This window comes from Urocampus carinirostris, chromosome 15 (genome assembly GCF_059441175.1).
Source record: "Urocampus carinirostris isolate Australia breed hairy pipefish chromosome 15, RoL_Ucar_1.0, whole genome shotgun sequence".
Classification (NCBI taxonomy): Eukaryota; Metazoa; Chordata; class Actinopteri; order Syngnathiformes; family Syngnathidae; genus Urocampus; species Urocampus carinirostris.
Genome location: NC_142363.1, coordinates 32,176,165 through 32,189,790, shown reverse-complemented (window position 1 = coordinate 32,189,790; position 13,626 = coordinate 32,176,165). Strand labels below are relative to the sequence as shown.

The 13,626-nt window shown below is 38.7% G+C and overlaps 1 protein-coding gene across 9 annotated transcripts in view; it reads left to right on the top strand.

The window, feature by feature from the left end:
- Positions 1-4,105: 4,105 nt before the first annotated feature.
- Positions 4,106-13,626, top strand: part of fgfr3 (fibroblast growth factor receptor 3) — a 111,130-nt gene continuing 101,609 nt past the window's right edge. For all 9 annotated transcript variants that reach the window (XM_088354876.1, XM_088354875.1, XM_088354873.1 and 6 more), the window contains exon 1: positions 4,106-4,390. The gene's annotated coding sequence lies outside the window, so the exon portion shown is untranslated. The remainder of the gene's footprint in view (positions 4,391-13,626) is intronic.

Sequence of the window (13,626 nt, the reverse complement as noted above, 5' to 3'; positions counted from 1 at the left end):
CTAGCACACAGCTTGTCATTACGGTTGAATGTTGGGTCCTGAAGTCAGACCAGTTGAGAAGCAGTGGTTTAGATTTTTCATCCATTGTTGTTACCTTGTTTCTCAGACCTAGTTTTGTTTTGAAAGGTTGGTACTTCCTGTTTCTCTTTGAGAGGGGTTTGTCAATTGAAAGGACTCTAATTACTGTTTGTGAACGCAAACGTGATTTGATGATTTCATTTGGGTGTATTGCTTCTTCGCATTCAGTTTTGTTCTTTGGGTTTTTTGGGGTTTTCTTGTAAGGACCTTTGCACGTTAACCTTTTATTTTGAAAATATTTTCAGTCCGTGGCGAAAAAATGCAAGTCAGGCTTGCGGCCCGGCCGGTTTGCGGGAACAGCGGAGCGTCTCGCCATCCGACCGTCCGACCATCCGTCACTCGCTGCCTATGGCGCACCCTCCGGCAAAATTTCCACTGGAGATTGTGTTGCAAAACAGCACCTAGCTGTCGTGATAACAACTCTTTGAAAGTTTCCGGTCTTGCGATTCCAAAAATCTTCCATTTTGGTGGGGGGTATTTAAATGTATCCACGTGTCATGAAATGATCTTGATTTTATCTGTAGGTGAAAAACACAACTTTGTTTATTACTCCTTTTGCTTTGTTTTATTTTGGTAACTTATGTCGAGCAGCGGCGGTGCTACGCTAAATTACTCCTCCGAGCACCCAAGCAGCCCCCTTCTGTCGGTAACCAGAACAGGAGCAGGACCCAACCGCGTGACGTTCTCACACAAGCCTTTTATTTTACGGGAAATGGGGAGTCATGCACGTTAGTCAGCGGTCTGGCGTGAAAAGACAGGAAGCCAGAGACCGACGAGATTGTTACCTATTGCCCGAGCAGATATCGGACAGATGGGGTCGATACCGGACAGGACGGGACAGACAGGATTGATATTGAAACAGGATGTCGAAATTAAACAGGACAAATTAGAAACAAAAACTGGGGAGAACAATAATTAAGACAAAAATAGACGGGAACGAAACTGGAAAACGATATTAAACAGGACAAAATAAATGGGAACAATACCGGGCAGGAAATACCAACACAAAACAGGACCGAGTCAGAACCCACGTCTTGCGGAGCAGAGGTTCGTTGATGGACTGACCATGGAAGAGAACTGAGCTTAAATAGAAGGAACGCCAATCTGTCAACAAGCCGCAGCTGGCGCCACACGGGCGGGGGCCAATTGGGTGCCATGGCAACCGTGACACCCTGTGCCTAAAACCGCCACTGAAGTCAAGAAACAAGAAAAAGTCCACTTGTCAAACATTTCTAATAAAAGAATGAAACAGTTTAAAGCAGAAAACCTAAAATATATTCAACCTTTTTTTTTTAAATGAAATAAAAAGACCAACAAAACCACTCTAATTACCATTTGTAGTGCTTTAAAATGACCACTACTAAAAAAATAAATTCAAAATACTGCTACACATTACAGGCAGAAAAGGAAATAAAACCTACAAAATCACAATATAATGAGATGTGGGCCCTTTCAAAACTGCCCAATTGACTGAACAGGAAGAAAAGTTTGAGCAGGGCATTATCGCCATCTACATCACTAATTATTTATATGATAAACATTATTATCCTTGTAAAAAGCTTGATTTTATTTTAAACCATTTACTGTACCTTCTAGGAGAGCATCAATGGCAGAAACTTGAACATAGTAGTAATATTTTTGCAATTGTGTCTTTCTCAGGCCCGATTATTGTTGTCACTGTTTTCCACTTTTCCCTTCACTTATTACTAACTTTCTTGGGACCCATTGTGGGCAGAAAAGGAAATAAAACCTACAAAATCACAATATAATGAGATGTGGGCCCTTTCAAAACTGCCCAATTGACTGAACAGGAGGAAAAGATCGAGCAGGGCATTATCACCATCGACATCAATAATTATGTATGTAATGAATATTTGTATCCTTGTGAAAAACTATAAATATAACATTTTTAAACCATTTACTGTACCTTCCAGACCAGGAGCGGGTCAATAGCAGAAATTCGTACACAGTTTTAGTATTTTTCGCAATTGTTTCTTTCTTCTTCTCGATTATGGTCGCCACCGTTTTCCACTTTTCCCTCCACTTTTAACTAACTTTCTTGGGACCCATTATGGGCAGAAAAGGAAATAAAACCTACAAAATCACAATATAATGAGATGTGGGCCCTTTCAAAACTGCCCAATTGACTGAACAGGAGGAAAAGACAGAGCAGGGCATGAAATCCATCTACTGTAAGGGAGTGTAATTGACCCTCCGTTTTTTTCTTCTTAGCATTATCCTGTGGCCCACTGAAAACGAGTCCGCGACACACTTTTTGTTCCCGACCCACCAGTTGAGAAACGCTGGTCCAGGGCTTTTGACCCTTGCTCGTCGAGATGAGATATCGATTTGTTTATTTGTTTTCTTGGGTTCCTGGGTTTGCTTTATGCAATGCGATGCCTGTCTGCAATTGGTCCACATCATATAAGATGCTGATGATCACAGATGTCCAATTGGCTGAACTACTTCCCCCAATTCCTTTCTCCTCATTCCGTTCAGAATCTCCTGTGCTTCTGAAAGACTTTGTATCAATGTTACAAAACTGTGTTTTTTTGTACTGCATTTATTCACTATGGGTTCAAGACGTGCAGTCATGCTAATGGGAGATGCAAACACATGATGACCATGGAAACGAAGCTTGCGTATGTCGAGTAATTCGAAGAAAATACACCAATCACTTCCCTTGCTAAGTAGCATGACCGTTACCAATAAACGGCCGGGACTATTACTATATACTATCTCTGTTCCTTTATCTTCTTGGCTCATACCTCATTGTGAATGTGTAAAACTGGAGTGTCATGCCCTATTTCGTTGTCACAATATGTTAACCCATTTTGTAACAATGACAATAAAGGTATATTCTATTCTATTCTATTCTAAATAAGAAGGCTGTAAAATCTGGGAAATCCAAAGGCATTACAAACCTGCAGAAATTTAAAAATCTGTCTAATTTTTAATCCAATTTTGCCTTCTCCTCCCCTCTTCAGCATCCGCCCGCTACTCCAATCAACCAGCTCAAGTCATATCACACTAATGGTAAATTTAATTTATTTTTTCCTTTCCATACATATTTTTATTTATAATGTTATTTAATCATAGGTAGGTATGTTACACATTTGGTAGTACTTACAAAATACTTTGAAGGTTATTGGAGGTTTGGAACTTATTAACTACGGTTACTAGGTTTCACATTATAACGGAAATTTGGATTGTTGTTTTATATTTTTTTGTCGATTTTGCTATTAAACAAAACAATAGTTTATTGATCGTATCTAGTTCCTTACCCACTTAGAGTAAATTCAGTGTTGCTAATTAAATTCCCGTACAAAAAATGTTATACGGCGTACACAAATTGAAATGTTTAAAAAATATTAAATACGAGCAAAACGTATAAGAATAGAAGAGAATAAAATAGAATATACTTTTATTGTCATTGTTACAAAACGTGTTGAACATATTGTGACAACGAAATTGGACGTGGCACTCCAGTTTCACATTTTACAGTGAGGATAAAAGAAAACAAAGAAGATAAAGGAACAAAGAAGATAAAAGTTATAATTTACACAATATTTACACATGAAAGTGTGGGCATGTAGGATGTTACATACAGGTATGAGAATGTAGAACACAACGCACTATGTAAATCAGTGAAGTAGCGAGACCGTGAAAATCGAACCCTGTTATAGCGAGGGTTTAACCATAAAGAAACAGAATGAATGGACCGGAAATAGTGTTCTCTGGCGTGTCAAAGTATAACTTGTTCTTACGTTTCATATTTCTCAAAAACAAATAAAACTATTAATACCTGATTCAGGTTATCAATAATTTAGAAAAGAGAAACAACATTTCATGATTGTTTTGGTTGCCGTCCGTCTTTTAAAACAAAATTGAGCGGATTTTAATAAGTTATGCGTTTATTGTGAAATACACAACCGGATATTGTCTTTTTAAGCACCGCTAGCTTTCCTGATTGCAACTCCTCTCCACCCCCTAGCTTTCCCCTCTCACTTCCGCGCGCTGAGGCTTCGGTGCTCGGCCAGTATCAGCGTGTCTCTCCGACTGACTGGAGCCGAACGGGACGCGGCTGTCGGCGGCCACAGGGAAGACGGCATGACGGCTGCCGCCTGTCGAGAAGTTTCTGGACCGCAGCGGACCCCCGGAACCGACGCCCATTGAGACTTTTGAATTTTAACCATTTTCCGAGGATTTTCATTTAAAGACAAGGAGAGAAATCAAGAAAAAGGACTTTCGGAGGGAGAGCTTGAGTGAGGAATTACTGTGTACTTTCCCTCCCGACACGAAGGAACATTAGGTGAGTTTTTAATATTTGTATTATTTCGTTTTTTATTCATTTTTTATTCATTTCTACCTGTTAAAATGACGACTGGTTCACCTCGGGCGATATCGTCAAACAGGTTGAGTCCGTTCTGCGCGTGCGCATTGCGCCGCTCTTGTATTTCTATTTTATCATATAAATATATTATTTTTTAAATTTTATTTGGTATTATATAGTAAATACACTACAAGCATTTTTGCCTTTAATATAATAAATATATGCGGTCGAGTGCATTAAATATGCAATTTCCTATGAATATGATTTGCAGTGGTGGACTTGTTCATTTTATATGCATGTAAATATTTTTAGGGTAAAAACATTGATAAATAGTCTACTTTGTGTTTTAAATACTTTTTTAAATACATATTTGTCATATATAACCTTTTTAAAACCACACGTTTTCATTTAAACAACTCAGCGCACACCCTACTTTAAAAATATGTTTAAAAAAATCATTATTGGCACCAGTTTTAGGGTTTTTTTTAAGCTTAAATTAACAGTATAAAGTTTTGTGATAACCGTGGCTCGGGTTATTAATTGTGGCTAATTTTCTTGCTATCATTTGAGATTTTACTACATTTTCAACCATTTTTTTCAAGTTTTACTATATTTTTTATATTGTTTTTCTCTTATATATTAAAAAAACAACATCAAAAATGCTTAGAATGAGCAAAATTTTTTATACCATTGACACTATTTTTACTACGTTTCAACTTATTGTTTTTTGACTAGTAAAATAAATAAATAAAAAAAATAGAAATATAGAAATAAAATCATAGAAATACAGGTAAGCAGTTTCATGTATTTTGAAAAAGCTTAAATTATCACATTGCCTAAATTGACAGTATATATATATTTTGATTACCATGGCTCAGAAAGTAACACGGGTTATTTATATTAGCTAATAATCTTGCTGTAATTTGGGATTTGACTTCTTTGTAAAACTGTCTTTCATGTTTTTATCTTGTTTTCCTAAAAAAATAAAAATAATAATGCTTAGAATGATCACAAAATTGTATACCATAATTATGTTTTTACTAATTTTTTAAATAGAAAAATAAAAACATCAGAAAAAATATTGGTTACCAATTTTGTGTCTTTTTAAATGTTTAAATGATCATGTTCCCTAAATTGTCTGTATAAAAGTAACAGTGACACTTTATTCAATTTGAATTATCATTTTGTTATAATTTGGGAACATTTATGACCCGTTTTTCAAGGTTTACTATATTTTCATCTTGTTTCTTTCTATGAAAATATTTTTCGAAATGGTGCTTAAATCGAGCCGAAACATTTATACCAGTGACACATATTTTACGATGTTCTAAATTTGTCCTTTGTAAAAAGTAAAATAAGATTTCAAATCTGCAAAATATGTGCAAGATTTTTACTTTGGCGAATTCATTCAAAATTATTAAAAATATTGCACTACACCGTAAGCAAATTACTAGAATATAATAAAATGGAATGGCCTGTATTGTCATTATCAGGGTTGGGTAGGGTTACTTTAACTTGATTACTTTCAATGACTTTTGGATTACTCCAATACCAAATATGCTAATAAAAGACAAAAGAAACTAAATATGAATAAAATGACTACATTTTTTTTAAACGGAACACATGGAACAGCAAAAATGATGTTTGGAATTATTTTCATTTTGTTTCTGTGGCATTTTATGTTAATTTTGCCGGAGATCAAAGAGATCAAAGCCAGGAGAGAAAGCTTACCACGTGTTGTGAGTCATCATTTTATTCATATTTAGTTTCTTTTGTCTTTTATTAGCATATTTGGTATTGGAGTCATCCAAAAGTCATTGAAAGTAATCCAGTTATAGTAACCCTACCCAACCCTGGTCATTATACAATAGTAGAATGAAATCGGAGGGCTTCTCCCTTCAGTTTAAAGTAAAATGTGTTAAATACATAAAAATCTATATAAAAATAAATGACATGGTGCCACCTACTTATATGGATGAAAGTTACAGCTACTCAAAAGAGTTATATATACTGACATTGAAAATTCAGTTATGTCAAATATTTCACTGTACTACCTCATAAGCAGATAATTAGTATAAAAAGTAGTATAAAAAGAAGAAAATAATACTTAAAATAAAAAAAGAATGGTGTGCTTTATTTATGTTTATATCTTTTACAGTGCAATCTTAAACCGCTTTGTTAAACCAATTATTAAATGTACTGTGCTACCTCATGAGCAGATAATTAGTATTAAAAAAGTATATAAAAATCTACTGCCACCTACTGATATGGATGACTATTACAGGTCCACGTCTGAAGATAGCAAAAATACCGAATAATGGCCTGTTTTTTTTGCAAATATGGCAATTTCCTGCGGCACACGAAACAAGATCTCACGGCACACTAGCGTGCGCCGGCACCCTAGTCGAAAATACTGTTTCAAAGGGGTCAATGTCTATTTTCTTTATTAAGTATGCAAAGCAGATCATAAGGCTCCTCTTGCATCGATTCCCGTCTGATGCTGACACTGTACTTTGATGAATAATTCAAATGAGCAAAACATGAGAAATCTGAACCGCTCATCATTTTTGGGGGGTGAGAGGTTTGTCTAAACGTTGCCACCTTTTGAAGTCGCCCCCCCTAGAGAAGCTGCGGGGTACAGATGTTTCTTTGCAGAATGCTCAAATGATGGCTGAGCAAATTGCAGTATGCAGAAGCTGAAAGCGGGCGGTGGGGTTGCCTGAGAAATGTCACGGTCGGCGGCGTGACCGTTATGTTTTGACACTTTTTGGACCTACCGCTTAATCGGACTTTGAAACTGAGAAGAATGTGTAACTGTCGGTCTTAAACAGGACAGTTTACCTTAGACATAACTCAGAAAGGTGAAAACACGGTTACAGAGGATAAAATTGGCAATTTTTGTTTAATCGTTCTGGGATAAATCTTCCTGAGAAAACAATAACAGTGATTCACCTATCATAGGACGGGACACCAGGGTTTAATTTGGCCCACCAGACTCTCAAAGACCTTGATTATTAAAAAAAATATATATATATTAGTGGTACATCTAGTTATAAATGTAATTTGTCCTGGGAGTAGCTTTGTAACCCAAAAACTTTGTAAGTAGAGACGAATTTTGAATGTCAATGCGCTAATCTTTTCCAAGCGCATCAAAAGTACAGTATATCTTTTTAAATAAATGATAAAAAGAGAATCAGAACATAAAACAAATACATGTTAAGATTATATTACCACATAATAAACATAAAACAAGAGGCACATTATATTAAAAAAAAAACGAGGATAAGAGAATTAATAAAAAATATTAACTTTTATCGCCTCGCGTTTATTGAAAAACTGATCCAATGACGTCTGCTTTTGCCTGCTCTTGACAATCCGTCGGAAATGCGCGTGGTGGACACAGCGATAGCCCGACTTGTGAACACTTTTTCTGGGTGATTCCTTTCCACAAATTCTTTATGGAATTTTTTTAAAACGTCTTTAATTTGGGTTGTTTGAATGATGGTAGCGTCCTCATCCCCGCTATTTGGCTGGAACCCCTCCTCCTCCGCAACTCTGAACTGTGACGGTTACACGAAGAGCATGCTTGGAACATGCTTCCGGACTGGGTTGCTAGGCAGATTTGAACCATTAGCCAATTTGTTTACTTTTTAACTGTATATGTATATATATATATATATATATATATATATATATATATATATTTTTTTTTTTTTTTTAATGTGCATTTTCTGTCTAATGTTTTCATTTATCAGTATTTCAAAAACAATTAAATAACATATATAGATATATTAGGCGATGATTTCAGCAGGCTTAATTTTTGTTCTTAGAATTTTTAAACCATTTGAAAGAAGAAAAAAAAAGGCGTCCCCTCCCCCAAAGAGATGGATGTTGTTTAACCCTCTATGTCACAACAACTATAAATTACTATAGTAGCGCTAGTTAAATAATTAACGTACATACTTTGGGGTATGTTTTAAACCGACTTATTTTTAGATTATTAGATTTCAAAAACTAATTATACATAGAAACTGTTAGCCATACCTCCCAAAAAGAAATATATTGTTTTAAACAGACTTATATATTTTTAGATTAAAAAAAAAACATTACTATACTTATAATTAATACTCATTTAAGAGTGTGTTTCAGAAGTAAAATTTTTTAGCAATCCCCCAAAGGACATTGTTTAACCCTTGTGCCCCGACTGACACAACTGACAAATAGTATTTCTTTAGAAAAAAATACTGCTAGAAACTTAATGTGAGCTCAGTCACAACAAAAGCACCACTGCCACCTACTGTTGTGGATATGCAATTACAATTTATGTTGTGTGAGGCCTCCCCCTCAAAAAACTTGCTCCTAGAGTTTACATGCATTCCCAAGGGCATTCCACCCTCCTAGTTGAGAAAGCTGTGTACAGTTCATGCAATACAGACATTTAAAAGAACATTTTGCTAAGTAAATTTATTTTACGCTATTTTCTTTCTACAATTCCGATCAGGCGCTGCAGTGTTTGCCTTGACAAACGTGTGTTTGTATAGCATAACACGTAGCTACCTGACCTGTTCCCGTTTGCGTTCTTACACATTTTAGCTGCGTTCCTGCGTGTTGCTTCGGATTTTTTATCATCATATTGAACTCCTCTCGTCAGCTGGCAGCTATCTTTCTCACCCCGGGGTGCGCTTGATTTATAGGCACTCAGCAGGAGGAGAGAGGGGGGCGGGGTGGGCGTGTCGGCCACCAGGAGGCGCACCTGTCGTTGACACAGGAGGGGGGGACGAGGCCGATTCGCTCTATCGTTCGAGTGAGCTACGTTCATGTTTTATTCACCGTCGCCGCCTTTCATGCTAGGAAAATATTAGCACGGCAGACACGTCAGGAGCTTGTGGTCCGACGCTGCATGAAAGTGTTTTGGGGGGAAGGAAAGTGCTGATGCTTTTTGTTTTTATCTCAAGGCTCCAGTCAGGGAGTGCAGTGGTCTTTATTTCGGGAAGGGTATTAAGGCAATAGTATCTACAACACCAGAGGCGGGAGTCGTGGTCCAAGAGGGCGAGGGGTCTGTTATGCAGCTGGTAGCAAGGGTGGAAGTCCCAGAATTCCGTAGTTGCAATCGTAATCCAGAAGGGCAGGCGAGGGTTCGCTACACTGGGATGAAGAGGACCGTGACAAGAAGGTTTATGATGATACAAGATAGGCAATGAACTAGCACTAGTCGAGGAAATGGTCATTGGAATATAGCTCTTTCACCAAGGACCTCCTAAAGCGCTTTACAATGTACCGTATTTTCCGGGTTATAGGGCGCATCCCCCAAAAATATTTTTTGGTCCTATATTTTCCATACATAAGGCGCACCGGATTATAAGGCGCTACAATGGGAACGTCGACAAAACAGTCAGATAGTTCAGTCCAACTTATTACCCCCTTAACATTCCCAAAGCTTGCAAAGAAGCAAATACGTGTCTTAAACATGTACGGAAACCGTGTCTGTACGATGTCACCAATCACTCAAATGCATCGTTCCAAATATCATTCGGATGGTTAAAGTCTTGGGATTCAAGAAATGCCAAACATTTCTTTGTTTCCATTTTATTTTTTGCTGGCAACTGTGTGGACAGCAAAGTAGGAATTTGATTGTGCAGGGAAACAGGGTTCTTTACTGTGCATATGACAATAAACACTTTGAATTGAATTTAGTTTAAAAATAGACTCATCACAGAAACATCAAGATCGTTCTAAAACAAGATACCGGGAAAATATAAAGCCGCATAGCTCACCTAAGTTCTCTTGCAGCCATCACGTTCAATAATGATTCGTAACCGTGAGTGTAGTAAATCCAGGAGAGTCAAATATTTACAAATACAGAATAGTAAAAAAATGTTTTCTCTATGCCGTAGTGCAACCCAACATGTGATTCACATTCATCTTTTTCGGCCAATTGCAGGCTTTGTTTCGCCCCTTTAGCCTATGCCAGCCTGTAAATGATAAAAAGAATCCGCCCCCTTTACCTCCGAATAACTTTAGCCAATAGTGATCCATTCAAATGATGATTGACACATTGGTTAGGAAATGAAACGCCGGTATATAAATCCCAGCATACACCGCGGACGACTTCGCCTTCGGGGGAAAATCTAGTCGGCGGCTGCTTGCCTTAGTTGCAAGACTTTGCAACTTAATATTGATCGATATATAAGCCGCACTGTATTATAAGGCGCGTGGTCAGCTTTTGAAAAAAATAAAGGCTTTTAGGTGCGCCTTATATTGCGGAAAATACGGTACTTCAAACTTACCCATTCAAACACACACTCACAAAATTTGTGGCTCGGCAAAACATGATGGAGAAATCTAAAAATTGGCTTTACAAAGTGCTTGAATTTGGCCTCAAAAAAGGTGTACAGACCCTGTGTGAAGCATACAGACTACCCACTCTACTCCACTTATGTATAGTGTCACTCTTGTCGAAATTTCTGCCGATGCCGGGCATAACATCCGCTAAAATGGCTAGCTGTTCTCCGTGTGTGGCCGCCGCCGAAACCATCCGGAGCAGCGGGAAGGCCTTTCAGCGCCGCCGCTCTGTTTACACGGCGGCGGTTCCCGACATGAAAGCCGCCGCCGTCTTAGCGTTATCGTCGCTAACGCGGCGCTAGCGCGTGCCCGCCTAGCGAGGGGGGGGGAAGCTAAAGAAAAGCAGCAGTGTTAACACAACACAAACTCTCTGTGGACGCACAATACGCGCCTGTGTGCCGGCGGCCAAGACCACTCGCTAGCTAACCTTTGTGCGCGCGAGCCGCGCTAGGCGTCTCGCAGACGAGGTTATTCCCGGGCTATGTACACAACCAGACGGGTATGGAAGGAAAAACAGTGGAACGCCAATGAGGTTGTACAATGCGGAATTCAAGAAGAACCTTTCTGGAAAAATACGGCGGAGTCGCACAAAGCAGTTCTCTAAAGTTTTGAGTACCACCCAAGGACAAATGTTGAGAAAAGGACCTAGGTTAGCAAAATCAAAGTAGCTTTTGTTAGAAACTTGATCTCTTATTTGTGAACCGTAAAAAAACACAATAAAGAAATGTTCAAAAAAATAAAATATATATGTTTGGAAGAGATGATAGCGCCGCTAGAAATGAGGAAATGGATTTTTGAGAGAAAATGGGTGCTGGTTTTTGACTTGATTAGATAGACACAGATAATTTACTTCTGTTTTTGGTCAATTAGTCTTTTTTGGGTCATTTTCATTTATTGAATATTGAGGGTGAAGCATTATCCATACGTAATCAATCTTCGACTCAAGAAGGTGCCAAAGCTAGGTAAGCTACACTAAAAAAAAACACTTCAAACAAAATTAACCCAATTTTAAAAAAAAAGAGTGTTTCCATCCGTCCAAATTGGGCTGTTTTATCCAATATTTCATTCAGAGAATATTGAGTGTTAGTGGAAGCCACGTTTTAGGACAATTGACGTGGTTTTAGTTCTTACAAAAAAAAATATATATATATCCCAAAAATCATCAATTAATTGGCATTATTTATACTTGATGTCATAAATAATCAAGGTTCTAATGGATATGAGTCAAGGAAATCCCAAACCCAAGTTTGGAAAAACACTTTGGTCAAACATAACCCAATTCGGGTCAAGAACAGAGGCTGTCAATCTATCCAAATTGGGCTGTTTTATCCAATATCTCATTCAGAGAGAATTTGGTGTTAGTGGAGGCCAAGTTTTTGGATAAACAAAACTGGAAAAACCCCATTTGGGTCAAAAATAGGACAACTCACTCTTTTGTTCAACAGCAGGGCCCGACAGCTTTCACTGGTTTACCCCTGCCGCATCATACGGGTGCCCAGCCCATCCTTAAGAATGCGTCCACAATCCCACTATCCTTTCACAACACCTCTCCACTCCTTTCTATCACCAACAAGAGCTCTAGCTTCCATTATATTTCGACCTCTTTCCTGCAGAGCACCCATAACACTCTTGGTCTCCTTCCATTGACTTCTGCTCTGTAGATCCTCTTCAATGTTCGTTCCTCATCCATCCACTCCATGTGTCCAAACCAACCGAGTACTCTCTTATCAACACACTTGCTCAGTCCCACGACTATTCCAGTTCTGTCTCTCACAATTTCATTTCTCAGTCTATCCAATCTTGTCACTCCTAACATAGTCCTCAAACACTTCATCTCAAAAACATTCAACTTCCTTCTTAAATCTGCGTTCAGGCTCCAAGTCTCTGCACCATACGACACAGTCGGCACAATCACACTCTCATACAGTCCCCTCTTAACAACCATACTCATACTCTTGTTACTCATCACTCTCCTCAGAGCACCCAAAACCTTGCTTCCTTGATTCACTCTGTGCAATACCTCACACTCCATCCCAACAACTGCAGCCACATCACAACCCAAGTACCTAAAGCTTTCAACTTCTTCCAGCACCTGTCCATGCAACCTGATTTCTAACGTCATGCCCACTCCATCACGTGAACACTTCATCACCTTACTCTTCCCAACATTGACACATAACTTACGCCTAACACATACTCTTCCAAACTCCGTTACCAACCTTCAGTCCTAATTGGGTTATTTCATGAGAAACCTAAATTTAGATTTTTAACACCCTGGTCTTCTTCATATTTTGAGTAAAATAATTCCCTATAAGTCCTAATATTTAAAATAGTCACAATGTGGGTCATTTTGTACAACAACGAAAATAGTGGTCAGGATAATACAAGTTTTTGACCCAATTTGAGCATTTCTATGTTCATCTCTCATCCCATCTCATTAGCTGCACCGCTTATCCTCAATAGGGTCGCGGGGGTGCTGGAGCCCATCCCAACAATCATCGGGCAGTGGACACCCTGAACTGGTTGCCAGCCAATCGCAGGGCACACAGGGACAGACAACTCGCTCATTCACACCTAGGGACAATTTGGACCGGCCAATCCACCTGAAATGCATGTCTTTGGAATGTGGGAGGAAACCGGAGAGCCCAGAGGAAACCCACGCAAGCATGGGGAGAACATACAAACTCCGCACAGGAAGTCCAGCAGCTGGAATTGAACCCACACAGGAGGTTCCCAAGACTTTAGAACTGTGCCGCACACGCGCTAACCACTGCGCCGCCGTGCTGCCCCTTGGGTTCAAATCCAGCTACCAGACTTCCTGTGCGGAGTTTGTATGTTCTCCCCGTGCTTGCGTGGGTTTCCTCCGGGCACCC